Raw genomic sequence first — 24,075 nt, 5'->3', positions numbered from 1 at the left:
GAATACTAAATCAAATGCCCTCCTAACTCATACAACACCCAGAACCACATAAAACAAATACCCTCTGCCACGTCCTGACCAAACTACAATACTAATTAACCCTTATACTGGCCAGGACGTGACAATCGAACATCTTTGGAAAGACCTTAAAATAGCTGTGCAGCGACGCTCCCCATCCAGCCTGACAGAGCTTGAGAGGATCTGCAGAGAAGAATGGGAGAAACTCCCCGAATACAGGTGTGCCAAGCTTGTAGCTTCCTACCCAAGAAGACTCGAGGTTGTAATCGCTGTCAAAGGTGTTTCAACAAGTACTGAGTAAAGGGTCTTATGTAAATGAATACTTATGTAAATGTTTTTTTCCAGTTTTTTATTTTTAATAAATTAGCAAAAAAATTAAATGTTTTAACTGTTTTTGCTTTGTCATTCTGGGGTATTGTGTGTAGTAGATTGATGTTCTTTTTTTATACACATTTTAGAATAAGGCCGTAATGTAACAATGTGAAAAATGTCAAGGGGTCTGAATACTTTCCGAAGACACTGTATGGATTCATACATTTGAGTAACAGTAGCACAGGTCCATAAATGTGTGTCTGATGTAAACCCTGCATGGTTCATCTGAGGTGTGTTTTTGTAACAAATCCAGTGGTGGTTTGACAGTGAGATTAGAGCAGGCAGCTTGCCCAACAATGCCACCGCAGTTTCCTTCTCAAGTGCTGCCAAAATGTCAGCCTTTATAGTGTGAGACGTGATACTCCACTGGACTCTCTGTAATGTGTGTGTGTGGTTTGGTTTTACTATCTTTGTGGGGACCAGAAGTCCTCAAAAGGATAGTAAAACAAGGAAAAATCATATAAGTGGGGGCATTTCGCCAGTCCCCACAAGGAAAAAGTCTATTTTAGTCTTAGGGGTTGGGGTTAAGGTTAGGAGCTGGGTTAGGGTTAGTTTTAGGGTTAAGGGTTAGGGAAAATAGGATTTTGAGTTGGGAATAAATGTTTTGGTCCCCACAAGGATAGTTAAACAAACGTGTGTGTGTTTTCTTCGTCTTTATGTCTGTACGTGTCCGAGTGTGTAAGGGTGTCTCTCGTTTCAGGCAGTGTGTATGAGTATGTGTTTATCTCAGATTAAGTTTAGAATTGTTCTAGTAAAAGTATGTGTCACAGTCCATGCTAGTTTACTTGTGTGAGTGGTTGGGTGGGTTGGTGGGTGGGTTAGTTTAGACGACGTGTGAGTTTATAAAGAGTCCAAAAGTACAGTATGGGGGTGTGTGTGTGTGTGTGTGTGTGTGTGTGTGTGTGTGTGTTTTAGTGTGTTTGTGCCATTGCGTGTGCCTGTGTTAGTGTGTGTGCTTACCTTGTTTGAACAGTTGCCATGCTTCAACTACCTCGGAGAGAGAGCACATCTTGTATTTGTGTACAAACGTTGAGCAAGCACTATCAAGCAGCAATACAAACCCACTGTTCAATATACTGTAACCTTGTCTGGCACCACTACGACGATGCTGTGACCAAAACACTTTGGCTCATTCTGTTGACAAATCTGTGACGATATCCCAATGGGCTGTTCTTGTTTGCTGCACTACCAGTTTCTCATCTCATAATAGTGTGATACTGTAGCTTTGTTTGTGGTTTTCAGGGAATCATTGAGTCATAGAATAAACAACTAATATCCAAACTTACGGGACATTCGATCATGAAAGTAATATGAGAAACCCTTAAAATGTATTTGTTTGTAGTCCCCCAAAAAGTTTTGGTGGACATTGAGAAACTTACTCTGAGGGCAATGTTCCCTCAAAAAATTGTACGGCACTGAGTAAATTTCAGATCTGCTGAGCACAAACTTGAACATTGAAAATTCTGTGTAACTTCCAACGCACATTTACTGTGAACACTGAGGCTGTACCCGCTTTAAGTTACAGTTATAATAGTGGCCATGTTGGCTACTGTGGCTATTTGATCAGAGTGGCCTACCATCAAAAACAACGGAGAAAATTAATCCCATAACATTTTAACATGGAAATAGCTGTTCTGTCATTTGGCCTACAGTAGCAGCCAATGTGTGGTGTTCAATGTTGGACTACATTCCATGAGGAGGTGACTGAACATGTAGTTGGGTTGTTTGATGTAAGAAACCACTTTACAAAATAAAATGCATTACCATTCCCATACCATTATTACAGAGAATCAGACAAATTATGCTACCCTCTGCCTATTGGCTACTTAGCTTATTCAAACCGGTCTAAATATACAACACTGCCCTTTAAGACAAAAAAAGCTCTTTACTTGACTTGCTTTCCAAAGATGTCTAGAAATGCATATGTTTTGTGCTTTTGTATGAAGCAATCACTCCCCTATTGCTGACTACAAATGATATATAACTGGGCTAATAACTCACTAACTAGCAAAGGATATTAACAAAATGTGTGGACACATGCAGCTCTCGCTTTGATCTCAAAACAAGCGCAACTACTCACGACCGCTCATGCTGTAAACACAGTCCAGTTCAAAGTAAATTGCATAGATCTGTACATGGCAATAATCTATTTGCATATAGGCCTACTGCAGTCTTCTGCCTACAATAAAAATCAAATCAAATGTTATTTGTCACATGCGCTGAATACAACAGTGAAATGTTTACTTACAAGCCCTTAACCAACAATGCAGTTTTAAGAAAAATACGTGTTAAGTAAAAAATAGATAAGTTAAAAATAAGAAATAAAAGTAACAAATAATTAAAGATCAGCAGTAAAATAACAATAGCTTGGCTATATACAGAGGGTACCGGTACAGAGTCAATGTGCGGGGTAGAGTTAAAGTGACTATGCATAGATAATTAACAGAGAATAGCAGCAGCGTAAAAGAGGGGGGGCAATGCAAATAGTGTGGTTAGCCATTTGATTAGATGTTCAGGAGTCTTATGGCTTGGGGGTAGAAGCTGTTGAGAAGCCTTTTGGAACTAGACTTGGTGCTCCGGTACCGCGTGCCATGGGGTATCAGAGAGAAAAGTCAATGAGTAGGGTGGCTGGAGTCTTTGACAATTTTTAGGGCCTTCCTCTGACACCGCCTGGTATTGAGGTCCTGGATGGCAGGAAGCTTGGCCCCAGTGATGTACTGGGTGCCTTGTGGTTGGAGGCCGAGCAGTTGCCATACCAGGCAGTGATTCAACCAGTCACGATGCTCTCAGTGGTGCAGCTGTAGAACTTTTTGAGGATCTGAGGACCCATACAAAGTCTTTTCAGTCTCCTGAGGGGGAATTGGCCCCCGTGTTGAGGATCAGCGTAGCGGATGTGTTGTTACCTACCCTTACCACTTGGGGGCGGCCCATCAGGTAGTCCAGGATCCAGTTGCAGAGGGAGGTGATTAGTCCCAGGGTCCTTAGCTTAGTGATGAGCTTTGAGGGCACTATGGTATTGAACGCTGAGCTGTAGTCAATGAATAGCATTCTCATATAGGTGTTCCTTTTGTCCTGGTGGGAAAGAGCACTGTGGAGTGCAATAGAGATTGGGTCTAGGGTTTCAGGGATAATGATGTTGATGTGAGCCATGACTTCATGGCTGCAGACGTGAGTGCTACGTGAGTGCTAAATCTCTTCCATAGTTCGTTTTGTTTCGGTATGTTGCATTGAAGTGGCTAATATTGCATTGATTCGATCAAAATTGCCACAGTAAAGGCAAACATTGATAGTGTTAACAGGGACAACTCTAGAACAGTGGTCACCAACCTTTTCTGAGTCAAGATCCCTTTTAGTCAAAATGAAAACTGAGATCTACTGCTCATGACTTAAAAATGACTTGACTTAAAAAACAAAATACTATGCAACATTAACCAATTAAAGACAGTACTGTAGCAATGAGGTTTGTGCAGTAAGCTATAGGCCCAATATATTATCACCACATGCTGGCTTTAATGAATTGCCCTGCCAATGCATTGCTGTTTAGGCCATTTTATTAAATTTAATTTCAACATTTTAGGTAAGCTATATGATCATTCTAGCAGTAGATCCAATGTTATATTACTTGTGAAGCACAGCTGAGTGAGCGTACATTTAAATAATTTGCTGTTTATTTTACTGGGCTGATGGTGCCTGCATCTGATGGTCAGTCTCAGCAGAGGGAGAGAGCAGCAGACAGAGGGTCCGCCTGTGAACATCCCTCTGCTCTCCCTTTCCTGGCTGACATTGAGCAAAAAGTCCAGCTGATGGGGAAACTCGAGTGGCACCACATTATTTCTGCCTCATGCACACATTCCTGTTGTTACTCCTATGAACAGAGAAAGTGAAATATTCCTCGATATTAAAAAAGACTCAAGCTGCTAATAATAACAACAATGCAAGCCTATAGATACACTTTCCTACTCATTTATTACTGCTGCACTGGTTGTTGAGCACTGAGTGGAAATAGGAAGAAAACACATTTTATGGCTTATAAAAGTGTTGAATAGAAAGTGTTGACAGCGTTGAACTTAAACAGGAACTCGCTCATAAAAACAGCATCTCTTTGCTGTATTCATTGACAATCTCTATCTAGTCATGGTTTTAAACATTTTGACATCTCACAGTATCAACTTTGCTGTAGCTTCCTTTTGTTCCTGCTATGTTACTGCAGACACGGTCACCTGAGCCATCCGAATGGTCAGCGATAGGCCTATAGTGCACTTGATTTTCTCTCCAGGCCTGCCGAGAAGGCATCATTTCTACCTTCAGACACATGAAATGGTTCAAAATGGCAACATTTCACCTACACCGCGCACAGGGCAGCTGAATCGGGTGAACCTACACTGAGACAAATAAAAAAAATAGGAACACGAGGCTTTTGGCGATCGACTCAGAATGCCTTGGAGATCGACCAGTGAATACTACTCTAGAAAGTTGAGTGATGTTCGATCTCCTGCTTCTCTCTGTGGGCTGATATTTATGCACAGCAGTCCCGGGGACCTGCACATGGCAGTCTTGGGCTACTGCTGGCATGTGCGCCAGCAGTAGCATTGGTTAGGGGACATTGAGAATGAGGGGCATTCCGGGGCATCAGACAAGCTTCTACATGATTATCAAACACACACACTCACACACACACACACACACACACACACACACACACACACACACACACACACACACACACACACACACACACACACACACGTGTTTCTCCTGCTCTCCCGCCTCTACAGAGTGAATCCATGATGTTTGCTGCACTCGGCTCTGCTGCGCTCTGCTATGCTCCACTCCCAGAGGGAAGTTTCCCAATGGGTTCACCCACACAGGGAACATGCTGTATTATCTATGGGTTAATCCCTACACCTCAGGTATGGCGTGGTGTGCATGTGTAATCTAGGCTTAACCTCACAACACCTTGCCCTCCTCAGCTGTTACTGTTTATCTGGAGTTATACTGCACCTCATTCTCTAACCATACCGGACCTTAATACAGCACAGTAGTGACCCGCTACGGAAAACTGAGACCCACGTCACAAGGACACCTACATTGCAAGACGTGTAATCTTTCATGCAACCAATGAAACCTGTAGCAATACAAATATCTCATAACAAGGTTTTCCAGTTTCACAAGGTGAGTAAATAGGCCTACATAGAAGAGGGGAGAAACTTCCATTTACAATACGAAACAAAGGCAGGTAGCATGTTTTTTAGGGGCTGGATAATGGTTGTTATCTATAGGCTTAACCTTACAACATCTTTCACTCTTGTCGCTGTTTAGCAGAAACACACTATCTGGTGATTAACACTATCAGGCTTGTTGCTGTAAATAAGTGCAATGCCACACTTTACAGGCTACGGGCGAGTCCTTCATCCCACAGATGTCAGTTAAACGCCTGTAGATTTGATTTAGATTTGATTGAGTTGTCAACTAAAGTAAATTCAAAGGAAAATTAATAAAAATGTAACAATGTCATTGGATTTAGATTAAAATAGTTTGGTGAAAAATATTCCAGAAATGTCTTTACGTTGATGACTTCTTTCAAATCAAATCAGTTTTCCAAGTCGATTCACCGTCACCATTTTTTTGTTTTGTTGAAATGACATTATTCAATGAATTTGTGCCAAGTGGGATATGTTCACATACAGTAGTAATACCTTTCACTCACATGTCACTGTTTAACAGAAACCCACTAACTGCTGAGTAACCTAATCTGGCTCGTTTAAATGGGGGAAAGCACAACACTTCTAACCTTTATATATTTTAAGAACACAACAAGTTTTTTTGCTGATTGAACTTTAACCTTACAATACCTTTCAATATCTTTCTCTAAGTTGTCATTCCTGAGGACAGCTTTTATCAGTTGGGGACTTATTGTATCTACTATATGACTATTACATTTACATTTACATTTTAGTCATTTAGCAGATGCTCTTATCCAGAGCGACTTACAGTAGTGAGTGCATACATTTCATACATTTCATTTCATGCATTTTTTTATTTAAAAATAAAATAAAATTATACTGGCCCCCCGTGGGAATCGAAACCACAACCCTGGCGTTGCAAACACCATGCTGGCGTTGCAAACACCATGCTCTACCAACTGAGCCACATATTCTCTGCATGTGACATGTGTGATGCAACATGTACAGTACACAGGTGGGGAATTGGGGGTGAATTGAGGACTCCTGCAGATATTGACTCAATGTTTTGCACATGTAGGTTAGGTATGAAACGCTTGCCCTAAAACACAGATGTAGGACCAGATTTCACAACCCTCAACTTCTATTTACTCCATATTATTCATAAACCGTGTGGTTCAAGCCCTGAATGCTGATTGGCTGAAAGCCGTGGTATTTCGGCCCGTATACCACGGGTATGACAAAAAAATACTATTTACTGGTCTAATTAGGTTGGTAACCAGTTTAGCAATAAGGCACCTCGTGGTTTGTGGTATATGGCCAATATACCATGGCTAAGGGATTTATCCAGTCAGTCAGCGTTGAGTCGTGCATAAGAACAGTCCTTAGCCGTGGTACATTGGCCATATTCCACGTCCACTCGTTCCTTATAGCTTAATTGTAAAGCTGGTTGTTTGGATCCTGGATGCTGATTGGACGAGCAGCGTTCCAAGCCGTGCTGTATTGGCCGTCACAGACACACCTCTGTCTGCTAACAGTTCTGTATGAAAATGATCACTGCGCCTCCATCAGAATATCATGTTCATGTTGCTGTCCAAATCATCTCTTGTATTATCTCAATGCACATTATTTCCCCCATGCTTACAGCCTAGTATTTAGTTTGGTACAGCAGGGGTTAATATAAGCCTAGCATTTAGTTTGGTACAGCGGGGGTTAAAATAAGCCTAGCATTTAGTTTGGTACAGTGGGGGTTAAAATAAGCCTAGCATTTAGTTTGGGACAGCGGGGGTTAAAATAAGCCTAGCATTTAGTTTGGTACAGCGGGGGTTAATATAAGCCTAGCATTTAGTTTAGTACAGCGGGGGTTAATATAAGTCTACATTTAGTTTGGTACAGCGGGGGTTAATATAAGTCTAGCATTTAGTTTAGTACAGCGGGGGTTAATATAAGTCTAGCATTTAGTTTAGTACAGCGGGGGTTAATATAAGCCTCGCTGTCTGCCTGTCCAACTTCAGAAACAATGTTTCACTTTTACATTTTGATCTCTGTAGTACCATACATACATGTACTGTCATTCCAGGTTCAATGTTTGACTTGACTGAGTTAGCTGACATTGGCTAACTACCTAGCAGGTGACAAAAACGTTAGCTATCCCAAAGATTTTTATAACTAACCCAAGATAGACCAGAGCCTGTCGTTCCCAACTGGAGTAAATGAATCATAGTGGGCAGAGCCAAGCACGAGCTAGTGAGATCCTATTGGCGCGTTCTAGCATTTATTTGCATATTTCCATTAGGGAATGCCTACTCTGAGAAGTGCGTTTGTGCTATAACTGATTTCGCCCTTGCAAAAGGTAAAGTCTATAAAACGCAGTGCACTCTGTTTGTTACAGATTGTAGTTTGGGAAACAGAAAACTGTATTGAGATCAAATGTTTAATCGATGAGAAAATTAGCAGAATGTCGGGCAAAATCCATCTCACTCCATGTTCTCCCACTGCTGGCCTCTGGGCTTCCTCTCATCACAATGTTTGGTAGTGAGTGGAAACGGCAAACGGATGCTTCACATTTATACATCCGGTGAAATATCTGTCTCATTGTTCTATTGTGGCTATCCAGTCTGCATAGCAACCATTTTGTTTAGAACAGACCCCCAGCTCTTTTGCATAGCAACTATGCAAAAATAATTAACAATTGGGTCGTGTCTGTAGCAACAAGTCTATATCCTCTGGTGGAAGAATGAAATTGTATTAATTGACTTATCAAAATAAAGTTTGAATGAAAATACGTTATTCATTGTTATTTTAAATATGTTGGTAAGAGTTTTTTAAAAGCAGTAAGGCATGTGAGGCAGTGCTGTATCATGAATACAGTCACATGTAAATGAGTTGACAAAACACCATTTACCTGTGACTGTATTCATGACACAGCACTGCCTCTTGTGCCTTATTGCTTAAACATTCTATGGCTAATGTACCATTGCCCCAGATTGCCTTTGTGACATTGCTGTCTCTCCACAGCCAAGATCCGCTCCTCCTTACCTGAGTGTTTACAGTTTTTCTCAATTGCTAAAACACAAAAATCCATTGGCCGAACAAAGTTCTCAGTTGCCTGGACTCATTTAGCTAATTATGCAGTCTGTTGTCAATACCTTAAACCATTTCACATGGTAAAACACAATTTGCAGATCTCACTTAGACTTTTCAGCAAAACTCTAAACACGTTCTCATTCTCAAAACACATTCTGCACTCTAATGCACATGTCATCCATACTGGTAAACACAAGTGGCAACAATCGAATACAAATAGAGAACACATGTCATTGATAGAACACAACCACTCAAAATTGATTTAACCTGTTTCAAATGATGCGACACCAATATAACCAATATAAGCCACACCAATATAAGCCAGTTCAGAAAGCAAACAGGTTGTTGAAGGTGGGAAGGAGAAAGTCTGAGAATGGATAGATGAAGCAATGTGAGAGGACGAGGACGAGTGTGTATGCGAGGTGGGCGACGAGGAGGAAGAGGAGGAGGAGGGCAAGAAAGAGGAAGAGGAGGACGAAGAGGAAAAGGAAGACAAAGAGTGGAAATATCTGATGAAAATCGAGCAACAGTTATAGACCATGTTCTTGTCCATGGACTGACAATGAGGGAAGCAGGACTTAGAGTGCAACCCAATTTGAGCCGATTTTCTGTGTCCACCATAGTAAGGACATTCAGAGAAGAGAACAAGTACAGTATACTACTGTATTTTTGTAATTGCACATTTACTGTACTACACTATATGCAGCTATTTCAATAGACATTTGTAAAGTTAATCACTGTATGTATTGTACTGCATGAATATGTTTTGTAACTGCACAACTACTTTTTGTAGAATTGCAAGGCTGCCACATGCAGGTGGAAGGACAGCTATATTCACTTGGGAGCAAGAGGCCGTTATAGTTGGCATGGTCCTTCAAGATAATACAATACGACTCAGAGAAATCCAGGAACGAGTGATACAAGACAACACACACTTCCAGGGGATCGACAGTGTGAGCATTTCCACAATTGACCGTGTCCTCCATCGTAACAGGATGCGAATGAAACAAGTATACAGAGTACCTTTCGAGCGCAACTCACCAAGAGTGAAAGAACTGCGAGCTCAGTATGTGCAAGTAAGTGTACATTCAGAAACATTTACTGTAATCCAGATTGTCTACAGTACTAACACATACTATGTGAATGACATTACTCTTCAGTACATACAATGTATGTGAATCAGAAGTGCATACAGTATGCCTAATTGTACTCTACAGTATAGCACTGTCTGTACGACTTACAAAATCCTACATACAGTATATTGTATTTCTACACAGACAATATTTGACTTGGAATCCTTGGACAGACCCCATGAGTTCATCTTTGTTGATGAAGCAGGCTTCAATCTAACAAAGAGGAGAAGGAGAGGCCGAAACATGATTGGACAGCGGGCCATTGTTGAAGTCCCTGGTCAACGAGGTGGCAATGTCACAATCTGTGCTGCTATCAGCAACCATGGTGTTCTACATCACCATGTTACACTCGGGCCATATAACACCCAGCACCTTCTAAGATGTATTGCCAATCTAAGAGATATTTTATTTGAGCAGCAGGTTCAAGAGCAGCAGGGTCAAGAGCTAAATGAGAATCCCATTCCCACCTATGTGATAGTGTGGGACAATGTCAGTTTCCACCGAGCTGCTCAGGTAAGGGAATGGTTTAACATCAATGGCCCTGAACATTGTGCTTTCCATTTATTAACAGTACTGACTGCTCAATAGATTTTGACTGGTTGCAGGTTCATATCAACAAAGAACAAGAATTACAGTATCACAGAGACAAAGGACCAGTTTATGAGATGCAGGGTACAGTACTGTAAAAATAGGGGTACAAGGAGGAGGAAGAACAAAAAACAAAATTGCAAAGAGCAAAGCTGAGTAGTAATTTCTGATCAATTTTGAGCTACTATGATAGAACATGTTTTCGTTCATCAAAAGACAATGACGGAAAAATCTGATTTTTTTTTTAGATAAAAATGTACTTCTCCCTGAGAATTGTATGTTTTGAACAATGTGTTTTCTATTTTTCGGTGTATTGTTTACTGACTGCTTGAGAGTGTATATCATTTTGATCACTTTGTTTATGATTTGAGAGCAGTGTTTGATTTTGAACACAGGTAAAACTGTTTTGAGGCGAATGTTTCATTTTGCGAGAGGAGTCAGAGGTTATGTAAATAGTGCTTGAAGATGAGGTTTTGTGTTTAATGTTTTCAGGAAATGGAGCAAGGTTTCAGAAATTGTGTTTTAGCAATTGAGAAAAACTGTAAGAGACCAGAAACACTCCTCTGCTTAGCCTATGAGGTGTAGAGAGCTCCAGATTAAGGCGTGCTATATTGTAGAGCAGGGTCTGTTTTTACAGGAATAGAGGACTACCTCTTCAGCTATTTGTTACTCTTGAGATACAGGAAGCCGGAGTATGGCTCTATTGTCCAGTGGTCTAATAAGTGTGTGTGTGTGTGTGTGTGTGTGTGTGTGTGTGTGTGTGTGTGTGTGTGTGTGTGTGTGTGTGTGTGTGTGTGTGTGTGTGTGTGTGTGTGTGTGAGAGAGAGAGAGAGAGAGAGATAGTGAGAGAGAGAGAGAGAGAGAGAGAGAGAGAGAGAGAGAGAGAGAGAGAGTTTGGACTTTATGGTCTTCAAGATGTCTGGCCCACATTCAGAAACCCTGCAGAGAAACCTCAGTCAAACCGCTCTCTCTCAGCCAGACCTTGACACCCACTGTGTTGTGTTACGGTACAGCATGTCCCTGTACCTCTAATAAATACCCTGGCACCTACAACAATCTAAAACAAAATAGCCACCTTTTTACGAGCCTTATAAAGTGTCTAAGTGCTAATCCCAAAGCCTGCCTGATGGATTGAGGTGTTTTGAGTTGTGTCAAAATAACAGTGTTGTTTTGGATGCCATTGTCATCTCCTTGATGTTATGTAATCATCCTTGAGAGAGAAGATGTTAAAGCCAGACCTCTGCCAATTCGCTGGAAAACAACTAACTGTGGTGGCTGGAGCAAGGGAAGGTGGGAAGGAGGGAGAGAGGGAGGTTGCGAAAGAGTCCAGGAGGAGGCTGCAGTGGTTTATGGGCCAGCGGGGCCCTTTCCTCTCCTCCTCTGGGAGTTTACTCTCTCCTCTCTTTTGTCCCAGCACCACTGACTCTACCAGACTCTTTCACATGTAAACAGCACCATTAAGCCAGACGAGACATACAAAAACACACACACACTCTTCTGGTAACCTGGTACCACCCGTTACGTCTTGTGCCCCCCATCCTCTCTCTATCTGGATTCCCAAATTTTCCCACAGGTCGAATTGGTGGGAACCCTACTGGCCCTACCCTGGGCCTCACTGCCACACACATGTGCTCATGTGACACTGCATGTGACCCTGGGCCTCTATTTGTTTGGTGGGCGATACTGACCCTAAGGTCAACACTAAGTCACCTAACGTACACACACCTGCCCGGTGGCTTACAGCCACACACATGTGCACGCTTGCATGCACGCACACACACACACACACACACACACACACACACACACACACACACACACACACACACACACACACATTGCAGACTGCTAGAACTCCCAGTGACAGGGAGAATGAGAGTTGTGGCATTCTACAGACCCAAATCCCATAGCCTTTGTGCCGTAATGGTGGAGCGCCTCGTGCTCCCTAATCCTGAGGTGGCATGATATGATGGTTTTGGTTTCTAATAGCACACTCTATGAGGTCAAACCTAACAATCAAGCAAAGTAGGACAAGCCAGCTTACATTAAATACAGTGCATAATACAATCCAGTTCAACCGTATAACTTTTAGAATAAAACTATTACTTTCAGACCCATTTCCACAGTCTGACCCCGACTATGATTCTACATGGTTGGAATGTATATATTTGGCCCAGGAACCGAAGTCTATAGATGAATTGACTATATGGATGGAAAACACGTGTCCGACTAGAACGGCCTCACAGCAAGAAACCCCAGCTTCAATGTAAAGCGTCTCTCCTCTGGAACCTGGAAACTGTCATCCATCATGAGGTCTATAAAGTCTGACAGAATGGATGCTTGTCTGGTGACTGTGAAAGGGAGCGAGAGCAGTCCATTTTAAGGAGATTTCACAAGTGCCAAAGTGCCAGCTCAGTTCCACGATGGATGTTACTCTCTCTACTTGAACTGAGGAGAGATGGTGTGTGTGTGTGTGCCTGCGTGTGTGTGCCTGCGTGCGTGCGTGCGTGTGTGTGTGTGTGGGAGTGAGTGATATATAGTGTGTGTGTGAGTGTGAGAGAGAGCGAAAGAGCACCTGCGCCATTCCCCAAGCCTAGACTGCAGCTGCACTTAGTGGAGCGATCGTGTCTCTTTCATAAAAAGTTGATCTTCACAACATGAAGTAAAGATACTCAAGTTGGTCATCTGAGAACTGACAAACTGGTTTGAAAGAATATTCAAGGACAAGGGCATCCAAGGATACTCAGGAGCACAGTTACCAGACATAAAAAGGAAATGGTCTTTGATGATTTTCTTAAACCATTATTTCCTCTGCTTTAAAGGGGCAATCTGAGATTGATACATCCATTTTTGGACTTTTGAACAGTGATAGCCACTGCTTCTTAAAGAATATAACTTATGAATGTCTCATGAGCTTAGTTCAACTGTCTTACTCCATCACAACCCACAATATAACCCATTTTACCTCATGTAATTTGTTAACAAACACTGAAAATTGCACGCTTAAAACAATTATTTTGATCTCATGGACTGTCAGTCCTTGCATCCATAGCTCCATCTGTGCATTTGAGAGTGGTTAAGTTTCTCTAGCCCCATCTCTCAGGTGTTTACAAAAAAGTGGTGGGGCGGAGGCTTTGTTGTTGTTTGAATCCCGGGTTGCCGCTTTAAAAAGCCATTACCAACCTCTGTATTTCAGCATACCGAAGGATATGAGGACAACGGCTTATTCCTAAGTAGCAGCCGGTAGCGTTTGCATCATTCTCTCAGTTTACACATGAAAAAGCTATCCTTCCATTGGCTTAACCTAAATTCAAAAGGCATGTTGGGATTTCTAATTAGATGAGAATGCATAAGAACATACAGTGTACCTCATAATCTAAGTGGTAACAAACAAGTGTAATCCTTTCCATGCACTCTGTGCTGAGTACTAAGCTGTCTGATCACCACGCTGTTCATTATTCCACTGTGTTTACTGATAGTTTCTCTCCAGGAAGTGGCATACTCAGCTCTACTGCGATGGAGGGATATGACGGGGCACTCATCTCGCTTCACACAACTTCCCACACATCCTCCCACAGTTGTATTACTTAATTATTTATTTATTTTACTCTCTTTCTGTCTTTCTTTCTTTCTTGAATGTATGTGGAAACAATATTGATTCAACCAGTTGTGTGCCCAGGAGGTTATTTTTCCTCTCTTTCGAGGATTTCAATGATTTCAAGGATACTTGGCCCAGGGAGCCAAGGCCTATAGATGATTCCACTGCATAGATGGGAAACGTGTGTCTGACTAGAGCGGCCAGAAACCATTCTTTCCATTCTTTTTCTTTAGAACATTTTGACTGTTTTGTGGTTTTTGAGGATTCCATTCCATAAAACCAGAATTTCCTTGAAATCCTTGTTTACTGTTGTTGTTTTCAGGACTTTTTCTAATCTGTTATGACCCGGTGGTTGGGGATCAAGGCAGTAGTGGTGGAGAAGAGAAGCGGTCAGCCAAAGAGGGAAAAGGACATTTAATGTTAACAATATGCATGGAAACAGTGATTGGCCGTGTCTGAATACTGTTCTTGCCTACTACTTACTAAAACTACATACTGTGTACTAATCATACTACATAATATTAAGAACATACTGTTTAGTCAAATCTTATGCATTAAGCAGTAAACAACAAACATCAATATACAACATACATCCATACTGAGAAGGCAACAGCTAATGTGCAATCGCGCTTGCTCCCCGCCATTCGTTCATTTTTGTAGAGTGTGTCCCATATTCTGATTATCAGCTACTGACAAACAAACTTGAAGAAAATCCTAAATTAGTATGACATCCAGGCATTTAAAGGACCCCTCAGAGGAAGTTGTCGCCACTATTTAGACTTAATTGCCTGTCCTAGAGAGGAAATGCATGTTTAGGTTCAACCTCCAGGAAATGACAGAAGCTACTTAAGCATATTTACGAATTGGGTGTGGGAATTTCCATGTGGAGTTGATAAACATTAACAAATAGGGCACTGACAGCTGTCAGTGTAGCTAGCTAGCATGCTAACCTTATCTAGATAGTTAGCTATCTTGCTAACCTTAGCTTTGACTTTGCCATCTATCGTTATCTCCAAAATTTGCCATCTTCCGTAAATTGCGGCCGCGAATCCGCCATAGAAATTGTTCGAAAGAATAAGATGAAGCTCCGGTAAAATCGATAACTATTCAAATATAGAATATGCGTTTTTCTACATTGTAATGGACACGGTGCAACCTTTGGTAGGTAGGCTGCTGACAGGCTACGGCTGCAGTGCAGGGTTAACTTTAGGGTTAGGGTTAAGGAGTCAATATTAGAAGAGTGGCTTTCAAATGACATTATTGTTGATCAGATGTTTTTTCATTAGGCTTTTTTTCTCCTGAACAATATGGTCTATCCACTAGAAAGTCATGGACAATGTGGACACAGATAGGGGGCGGAAGGTTGCTGGTTCAAGCCCCGTGCCAGGCGACACACAAATGGGAATGGAACTGGCAACTGGAAGGCTGCTAGTCTCTGATTCCATGTACCATCTCCTGCCGTTGTGCCCAAGAGTAAGACAGTTAACACTCCACAATCCAATTGCGCTGCACTGTGCCTCTTAACGTGTTTGTGTGTGTATTCGGAGGTGTTGGGAAAGGCCGAAGACAAATTTCCGTTCTAACCAATGGACAATGAATTATAATTAAAGTACACATTCTCAACGTTTCCATAGATTTGCATCTGTTACTTACCATAGTTTCAGAAAACTGCCATAACTTTGGTAAATTACAGGGAGTTTTGCAACCCTAGCAACAGCTGTTTCCTGAGCAAAAGTCAAACACAGGGACCCCGGTTCTCAGGTACCCTAACCCTTGTTCCAGGCCCATGCATTCTCTTTCAGCATGTTTCTATAAATTTAACATATCATAGCAGCTTGATGTCTTGGAAATGATGGCTAGAAATACACGATATATTTTGGATCAGGATATAATCACATTTCATAGAGTAGCTCCACAGATCCAGTGTACTGTATAGCCTAAGACAGAGGAGGCTGACACACATCGTTGATGGATTGGGGTTCAGGGTGAGTTCCATACTGATACACATCTGAGCGATCTGATACATCCTCATTAAGGATTTGTTCTTTACACAAGTGTTTGTAATTTTCCTGACCTGTTTTCTCCAGCTGATTTATGGAGGTATGTAGTCTCTCTGAGGTTTCTTGAGTTCAGACACAGCTCACCGGCGGTACGATACTGGCCTCTGGTCTAGGGTCTGCTCCGGGGAACTCTTGGCTTATTACAAGAGCATAAGTCTAACAAACTAACATAAATTGTTCAATGTGAAACCTTAGCCTGGCGATCGGATGAAGTCTGGGCCCTTAATGCTCCAAAGACTGGTCTCTGCCAAAAAAAAGTGTTGACAGTGGGGACGAGGAATGAATTGTGGAATAGATTCAATACAGTAATACCCTAAACTGTTATGACCAACTTTATGTTCTTGATTATACATGTTAGAACTAATTACATTATCATGTTCAAATGATCATAATTTATAAGAATCACAATTTCCATATTATTTTATATAATGCTCAACAAAAATAAAGGGAACACTTAAACAACACATCCTAGATCTGAATGAAATAAATAATCTTATTAAATACTTTTTTCTTTACATAGTTGAATGTGCTGACAACAAAATCACACAAAAATAATCAATGGAAATCCAATTTATCAACCCATGGAGGTCTGGATTTGGAGTCACACTCAAAATTAAAGTGGAAAACCACACTACAGGCTGATCCAACTTTGATGTAATGTCCTTAAAACAAGTCAAAATGAGGCTCAGTAGTGTGTGTGGCCTCCACGTGCCTGTATGACCTCCCTACAACGCCTGGGCATGCTCCTGATGAGGTGGCAGATGGTCTCCTGAGGGATCTCCTCCCAGACCTGGACTAAAGCATCCGCCAACTCCTGGACAGTCTGTGGTACAACGTGGCGTTGGTGGATGGAGCGAGACATGATGTCCCAGATGTGCTCAATTGGATTCAGGTCTGGGGAACGGGCGGGCCAGTCCATAGCATCAATGGCTTCCTCTTGCAGGAACTGCTGACACACTCCAGCCACATGAGGTCTAGCATTGTCTTGCATTAGGAGGAACCCAGGGCCAACCGCACCAGCATATGGTCTCACAAGGGGTCTGAGGATCTCATCTCGGTACCTAATGGCAGTCAGGCTACCTCTGGCGAGCACATGGAGGGCTGTGCGGCCCCCCAAAGAAATGCCACCCCACACCATGACTGACCCACCGCCAAACTGGTCATGCTGGAGGATGTTGCAGGCAGCAGAACGTTCTCCACGGCGTCTCCAGACTCTGTCACGTCTGTCACGTGCTCAGTGTCAACCTGCTTTCATCTGTGAAGAGCACAGGGCGCCAGTGGCGAATTTGCTAATCTTGGTGTTCTCTGGCAAATGCCAAACGTCCTGCACGGTGTTGGGCTGTAAGCCAACCACCACCTGTGGACGTCGGGCCCTCATACCACCCTCATGGAGTCTGTTTCTGACCGTTTGAGCAGACACATGCACATTTGTGGCCTGCTGGAGGTCATTTTGCAGGGCTCTGGCAGTGCTCCTCCTGCTCCTCCTTGCACAAAGGCGGAGGTAGCGGTCCTGCTGCTGGGTTGTTGCCCTCCTACGGCCTCCTCCACGTCTCCTGATGTACTGGCCTGTCTCCTGGTAGCGCCTCCATGCTCTGGACACTACGCTGACAGACACAGCAAACCTTCTTGCCACAGCTCGCATTGATGTGCCATCCTGGATGAGCTGCACTACCTGAGCCACTTGTGTGGGTTGTAGACTCCGTCTCATGCTACCACTAGAGTGAAAGCACCGCCAGCATTCAAAAGTGACCAAAACATCAGCCAGGAAGCAAAGGAACTGAGAAGTATTCTGTTGTCCCCACCTGCAGAACCACTCCTTTATTGGGGGTGTCTTGCTAATTGCCTATAATTTCCACCTGTTGTCTATTCTATTTGCACAACAGCATGTGAAATGTATTGTCAATCAGTGTTGCTTCCTAAGTGGACAGTTTGATTTCACAGAAGTGTGATTGACTTGGAGTTACATTGTGTTGTTTAAGTGTTCCCTTTATTTTTTTGAGCAGTGTATTTCTCAAAGACCATTTAAAGGGGCAGTGCCGTCAACAATGTAACTTTCCGGTTTCTATATGATATTTCCACACTATGAGCTTGAAATAACACTCTGGAATTGTGAAAATTATGATATAATACAATTTTAGTGTAAGAGCTTTAGGAGAAAAACAAAAGTCTGGTAATAAAGCCTTTTCAGGTTGGATGGAGTTTTTGGCCCACAGCATGACATCACTGTAGCGATGTGCGCTGAGAGTCAGGAAGCAAGTTCAGGGAGTGAGTGTTTTAATAAATAAACACAACATAATACAAAATAAGAAACACGAAAAATGCACAGAACTGGAACAGAAACAATAATCCCTGGGGAAGGAACCAAAGGGAGTGACACGCAACTGCGCGTAACAATGGTGACAGGTGTGCGCAATAACGAGCAGCCTGGTTACCTAGAGGCCGGAGAGGGGGCACACCTGTCACCATTGTTACTCGCAACTGGGTCTCATCAGATTCACCTGTCTCTATCACCCCCTGATTACCTTCCCTATATATGTCACTCCCTTTGGTTCTTTCCCCAGGCGTCATTGTTTTTGTTCCAGTTCTGTGCGTTGTTTGTGATTCTTATTTTTGTATTATGTTATGTTTATTTATTAAAACACTCACTCCCTGAACTTGCTTCCCAACTCTCAGCGCGCATCATTACAGAATAACACCTCACCTAAAGGAAGCATCAGGGAGTGTTTTTTTTAATTTTTGTGTCAGTGTAAACGATGTCGGGTCCGAGGGCCGCTACAGGCTCTCATGCCTCAGCCAGATCGCCAGGCTCCCCTGCCTCAACCGGCTCGTCGGGCTTTCATGCCTCAGCTGGATCACCTAGCTCCGATGCCTCAGCCAGCTCGTCGGGCTTTCATGCCTCAGCTGGATCACCTAGCTCCGATGCCTCAGCCAGCTCATCGGGCTTTCATGCCTACATCAGATCGTCAAGCTCCCCTGCTTCCCCTGGCCCGTCAGCTCTCATGCCTCAGCTGGATTGCCAGGCTCCCCTGCCTCAGCCGGTCTGTCACGTTCCCGCAGCCCAGCCAGCTCGGCAGGTTCCCACGCCTTAGCCGGCCTCTAGGTCATCAGGCTGCTGATTATTCCGCACACCTGTCACCATCATCAAGCGCACCAGCACCTCATGACACTCACCTGAGAGTCGGGAAGCAAGTACAGGGAGTGTTGGAAAATGATGGTGGCCACACAAAATATTGACACTTTGGGCCCAATTTGGATATTTTCACTTAGGGGTGTACTCACTTTTGTTGCCAGCGGTTTAGACATTAATGGCTGTGTGTTGAGTTATTTTGAGGGGACAGCAAATTTACACTGTTATACAAGCTGTACACTCACTACTTTACATTGTAGCAAAGTGTCATTTCTTCAGTGTTGTCACATGAAAAGATATACTCAAATATTCACAAAAATGTGAAGGGTGTACTCACTTTTGTGAGATACTGTAGTATGTTCCAATCCCTGATGTCTCTCTGGAAGGAAATCCCCGCCCTCAGTTTGTCAACTTTATTATCCAGAGACTGAACATTACTGAATAATATACTCAGAATCGGTGGGTGGTGTGCGTGCCTCCTGAGTCGGACTAGAAGGCAACTCCAACTACATCTTCTCGGCTGTCGATGTTTTGGTCAGCCTCTGGAATCAACTCAATTGCCCTGGGGGGTACGAACAAAGGATCTGATTCGGGAAAGTCGTATTCCTGGTCGTAATGCTAGTAATGCTGGTGAGTTACCGCCGCTCTGATATCCAAAAGTTCTTCCCGGCTGTATGTAATAACACCCAAAAACTTCTGGCCTAATAATGTAAGAAATAACACATGAAAAAACTAAATACTGCAAAGTTGCCTCGGGGCTAGAAGCAAGGCTGCCTACTCTATCGGTACCATTAATGTCTGAACTTGACCCAGCTTCAAATGGTTGAAACCAAATTACCACTCATGTACTGTATAATGGGATTTATGCAACATGCAATACATATTTATTTTGCAGTGGATGCATCTCAATCCACCGCATTTCCCAGTGTGGCCCTTCCACATCTGCGGTGAAAGATGGCAGAGCTAGAGCGGTGTTTGTCAGACATTGAGACACCCTGAAAATCGGTCTATGAAAACATATGTAGCGTCCGAACAGTTTGACCTATATTAATTATTATTACCCCTCTATGTAAAGATTAGATGTTGTTCGTGAAAGTCTTTGCTCTATGACCCCCACAAGTGTCATGGGACTCGTATGAAGGTAACCGGTATCGGATAAAAAAAACAAATGGACGAATGAAGATAGTTTTGTGCCTACCCCTAAAAGGGTTAAATATGTGTATATTTCCTGATCCACAGTATGATCATCTTAAAATACTTCCATATGTCAGTTTAGCACCCCCCACCCTACCACCCTTTGGGGGTTATTCACAATGCATTCATGTGCTTTGAATAAAAACTCCAACAATTGATAGATAATTTATAGATGAACTGGAGCCAGAGACCCTGAGGAGAGCGGTGATATTAAGATATGGTTTTATGTAAGGCATGATTTCATTTTATATCAGATGAAAATGGATAGGCCTCCACCACTACTTCTGAGACTCCCACTGGAGGTAGACATTCACTATACATTGTAATATATTATATATTGTGTTACACTACAACACAGACTTTATGAAACTTATACAAAGGTGTAAAGAGATGCTTTAGGAGAACTCTAACTATAAACTATACTCAGCAAAAAAATAAACGTCCTCCCACTGTCAACTGCATTTATTTTCAGAAAACTTAACATGTCTAAATATTTGTATGAACATAACAAGATTTAACAACTGAGACATGAACTGAATAAGTTCCACAGACATGTGACTAACAGAAATTGAATAATGTGTCCCTGAAGAAAGGGGGGGTCAAAATAAAAAAAATAAAAAAAGGAGCCAGTATCTGGTGTGGCCACCAGCTGCATTAAGTACTCCAATGCATCTCCTCCTCATGGACTGCACCAGATTTGCCAGTTCTTGCTGTGAGATGTTACCCCGCTGTTCCACCAAGGCATCTGCAAGTCCCAGGACATTTCTGGGGGGAATGGCCCTAGCCCTCACCCTCTGATCCAACAGGTCCCAGACGTGCTCAATGGGATTGAGATCCGGGCTCTTCACTGGCCATGGCAGAACACTGACATTCCTGTCTTGCAGGAAATCATGCACAGAATGAGCAGTATGGCTGGTGGTATTGTCATGCCAGAGGGTCATGTCAGGATGAGCCTGCAGGAATGGTACCACAAGAGGGAGGAGGATGTATTCCCTGTAAAGCACAGCATTGAGATTGCCTGCAATGACAACAAGCTCAGTCCGATGATGCTGTGACACACTGCCCCAGACCATGACGGACCCTCCACCTCCAAATCGATCCCGCTCCAGAGTACAGGCCTCGGTGTAATGCTCATTCCTTCGATGATAAACGCGAATCCGACAATCACCCCTGGTGAGACAAAACCGCAACTCGTCAGTGAAGAGCACTTTTTGCCAGTCCTGTCTGGTACAGCGACGGTGTGTTTGTGCCCATAGGCGACGTTGTTGCCGGTGATGTCTGGTGAGGACCTGCCTTACAACAGGCCTACAAACCCTCAGTCCAGCCTCTCTCAGCCTATTGCAGACAGTCTGAGCACTGATGGAGGGAATGTCCGTTCCTGCTGTAACTCGGGCAGTTGTTGTTGCCATCCTGTACCTGTCCCGCAGGTGTGATGTTCGGATGTACCGATCCTGTGCAGGTGTTGTTACACATGGTCTGCCACTGCAAGGACGATCAGCTGTCCATCCTGTCTCCCTGTAGTGCTGTTTTAGGCATCTCACAGTACGGACATTGCAATTTATTGCCCTGGCCACATCTGCAGTCCTTATGCCTCCTTACAGCATGCCTAAGGCACGTTCACACAGATGAGCAGGGATGCTGGGCATCTTTCTTTTGGTGTTCAGAGTCAGTAGAAAGGCCTCTTTAGTGTCCTAAGATTTCATAACTGTGACCTTAATTGCCTACCGTCTGTCTTAACAACCGTTCCACAGGTGCATGTTCATTCATTGTTTATGGTTCATTGAACAAGCATGGGAAACAGTGTTTAAACCCTTTACAATGAAGATCTGTGAAGTTATTTGGATTTTTACAAATTATCTTTGAAAGACAGGGTCCTGAAAAGGAATATTTCTTTTTTTGCTGAGTTTATGATAACCATGTCTTTCAAGAATATTTGACTTTTACTTCAGGACATAAAAATAATATAATTTCACGATTCAATATTCAGTAGAAAAAAAACGGGTGCTGGAATACTAATTAGTAGTAACGTTACTGCTTGAAATATCCACAGTTGTATTAATTTTAACCGGTACATCAACTTGGGTGACCAAAGTATACTTACAAAATGCACACCAATCAATTTCTGGGCAGAAGTTGCTAAATTGGACACACTGAACTAAACATCAATAAAGAGGTTATTAGTGAGCTTGTTAAATGCTGCTGTATCCAATGTTTTTGTACCCCCACTACAAGCGTATTGTACAACCACACATTTTCTTAAAGGCCCTGAACAGTCATTCTTAAAAGTACTTTTTCTCTCATGGCTGACTACCAGGAAGTGTGAAAAGACAGGCTGAATGGGCAGGAAGATTATATTTATGGAGTCGCCTTGACTGACAGCTCTTTGAAAAGCCTATGTCAAGCAACTTAGATGCCGTGAGCAGTGTAAGGGGTTATAACGATGACAGAACAACGGGAGTTTGTATTTTAATTCCATGGTCACACATTGAGATTCGTGGTTGCAAATACGATTCTCAAATGTGTAATGTAATTTTGCAAGCTTGTATCATAATGTGTGAAAGATTTAACAACGCTCGCAAACCTGTAACTTTACGTTTGAATACATTCAATAAGATTTGCAATAATAATTAATTTTCATAATTATTGCAAGTCCATTTACGAATATGAATATTCTGCTGTGAATCAAAAATACACTTGCAGATTTTGAATCTCCGCGCTTGGAGTTTTGTTACGCTGTATAAAAGTTTGTACATTTGTAGAAAGTGATTCGCAAGTAAAAATATGATTTGCGCTCTGGGAGCAGGACTTTTTACTCCTAACCAATCAGTTCCCTTTGCCAAAACCACAGCCGCCTAACCACTGGCTGGATTGTTCCAATCAATCAATTATCAGGAAGTAGCTACTCACATGAGCCAAAAAGGATGAGGTAAATAAACCCAAATTATCTAACTGAAGGTAATCATCTCTTTTATCTGTGTACATCAATGTTTTTGTGAAAAGGCATGACAGTAGTTTGCTTACCATGTGAAATATAATGGTAGCTACATTTCAGATGAACTACAGATTAGCCATTGCACTGACAGCCGTTATTGCGTTAGCTAGCTAGCTAGACTCTGACATTCATCCTAGCTTTACTATCAACTGGTTAGCTTTATAAGGCAGCTTTAGATGTGAGGGGAAAACAAACATATTTGCTAGTTAACCATCTGATTGATGAAGTTGATATCTAGCTAAATTGCTGGGTAAAGGTAGCTAGCTAACTCCCAACACCATCACTGCAGTGTAGCTAATGTTATCTAGGTTTCTAGAAAATAAAAACGACAGCTATATTTTAAAGACTTGTTACTGACTTTCAAACACTTTTTGTGAAATTACTTAATTCCACTGCCTGCTTATTGATTAATTGGTGACTGAACAAGTTTGTAAGAAAAATGCCCCTCCCAATTTCACTGCAAATAGACTACTAGGCTGTGTCATGACTGCCCTGTGAGGATCACAATGGGTCAGATCAGCTTGGCAATGGCTGGCAATAACCAGACCTTCTCTCATCCTCAGAAAGGAGGGAACTGGTGTGGAGGTGCTGACACCTCCACATCCGGTCGTAAATTAAGCAGGAGAGAACTCTCTCTCTACTTTCCAGTATTGGTGAAAGGAATATGCCTTTGTTTCACAGACTTGTCACTGCCCAAACTCTAACGTCCAAAAAGTGAATATCGGA

The sequence above is a fragment of the Salmo trutta genome, chromosome 1 (genome assembly GCF_901001165.1).
Source record: "Salmo trutta chromosome 1, fSalTru1.1, whole genome shotgun sequence".
Lineage (NCBI taxonomy): Eukaryota > Metazoa > Chordata > Actinopteri > Salmoniformes > Salmonidae > Salmo > Salmo trutta.
This window is presented reverse-complemented; position numbering follows the sequence as displayed.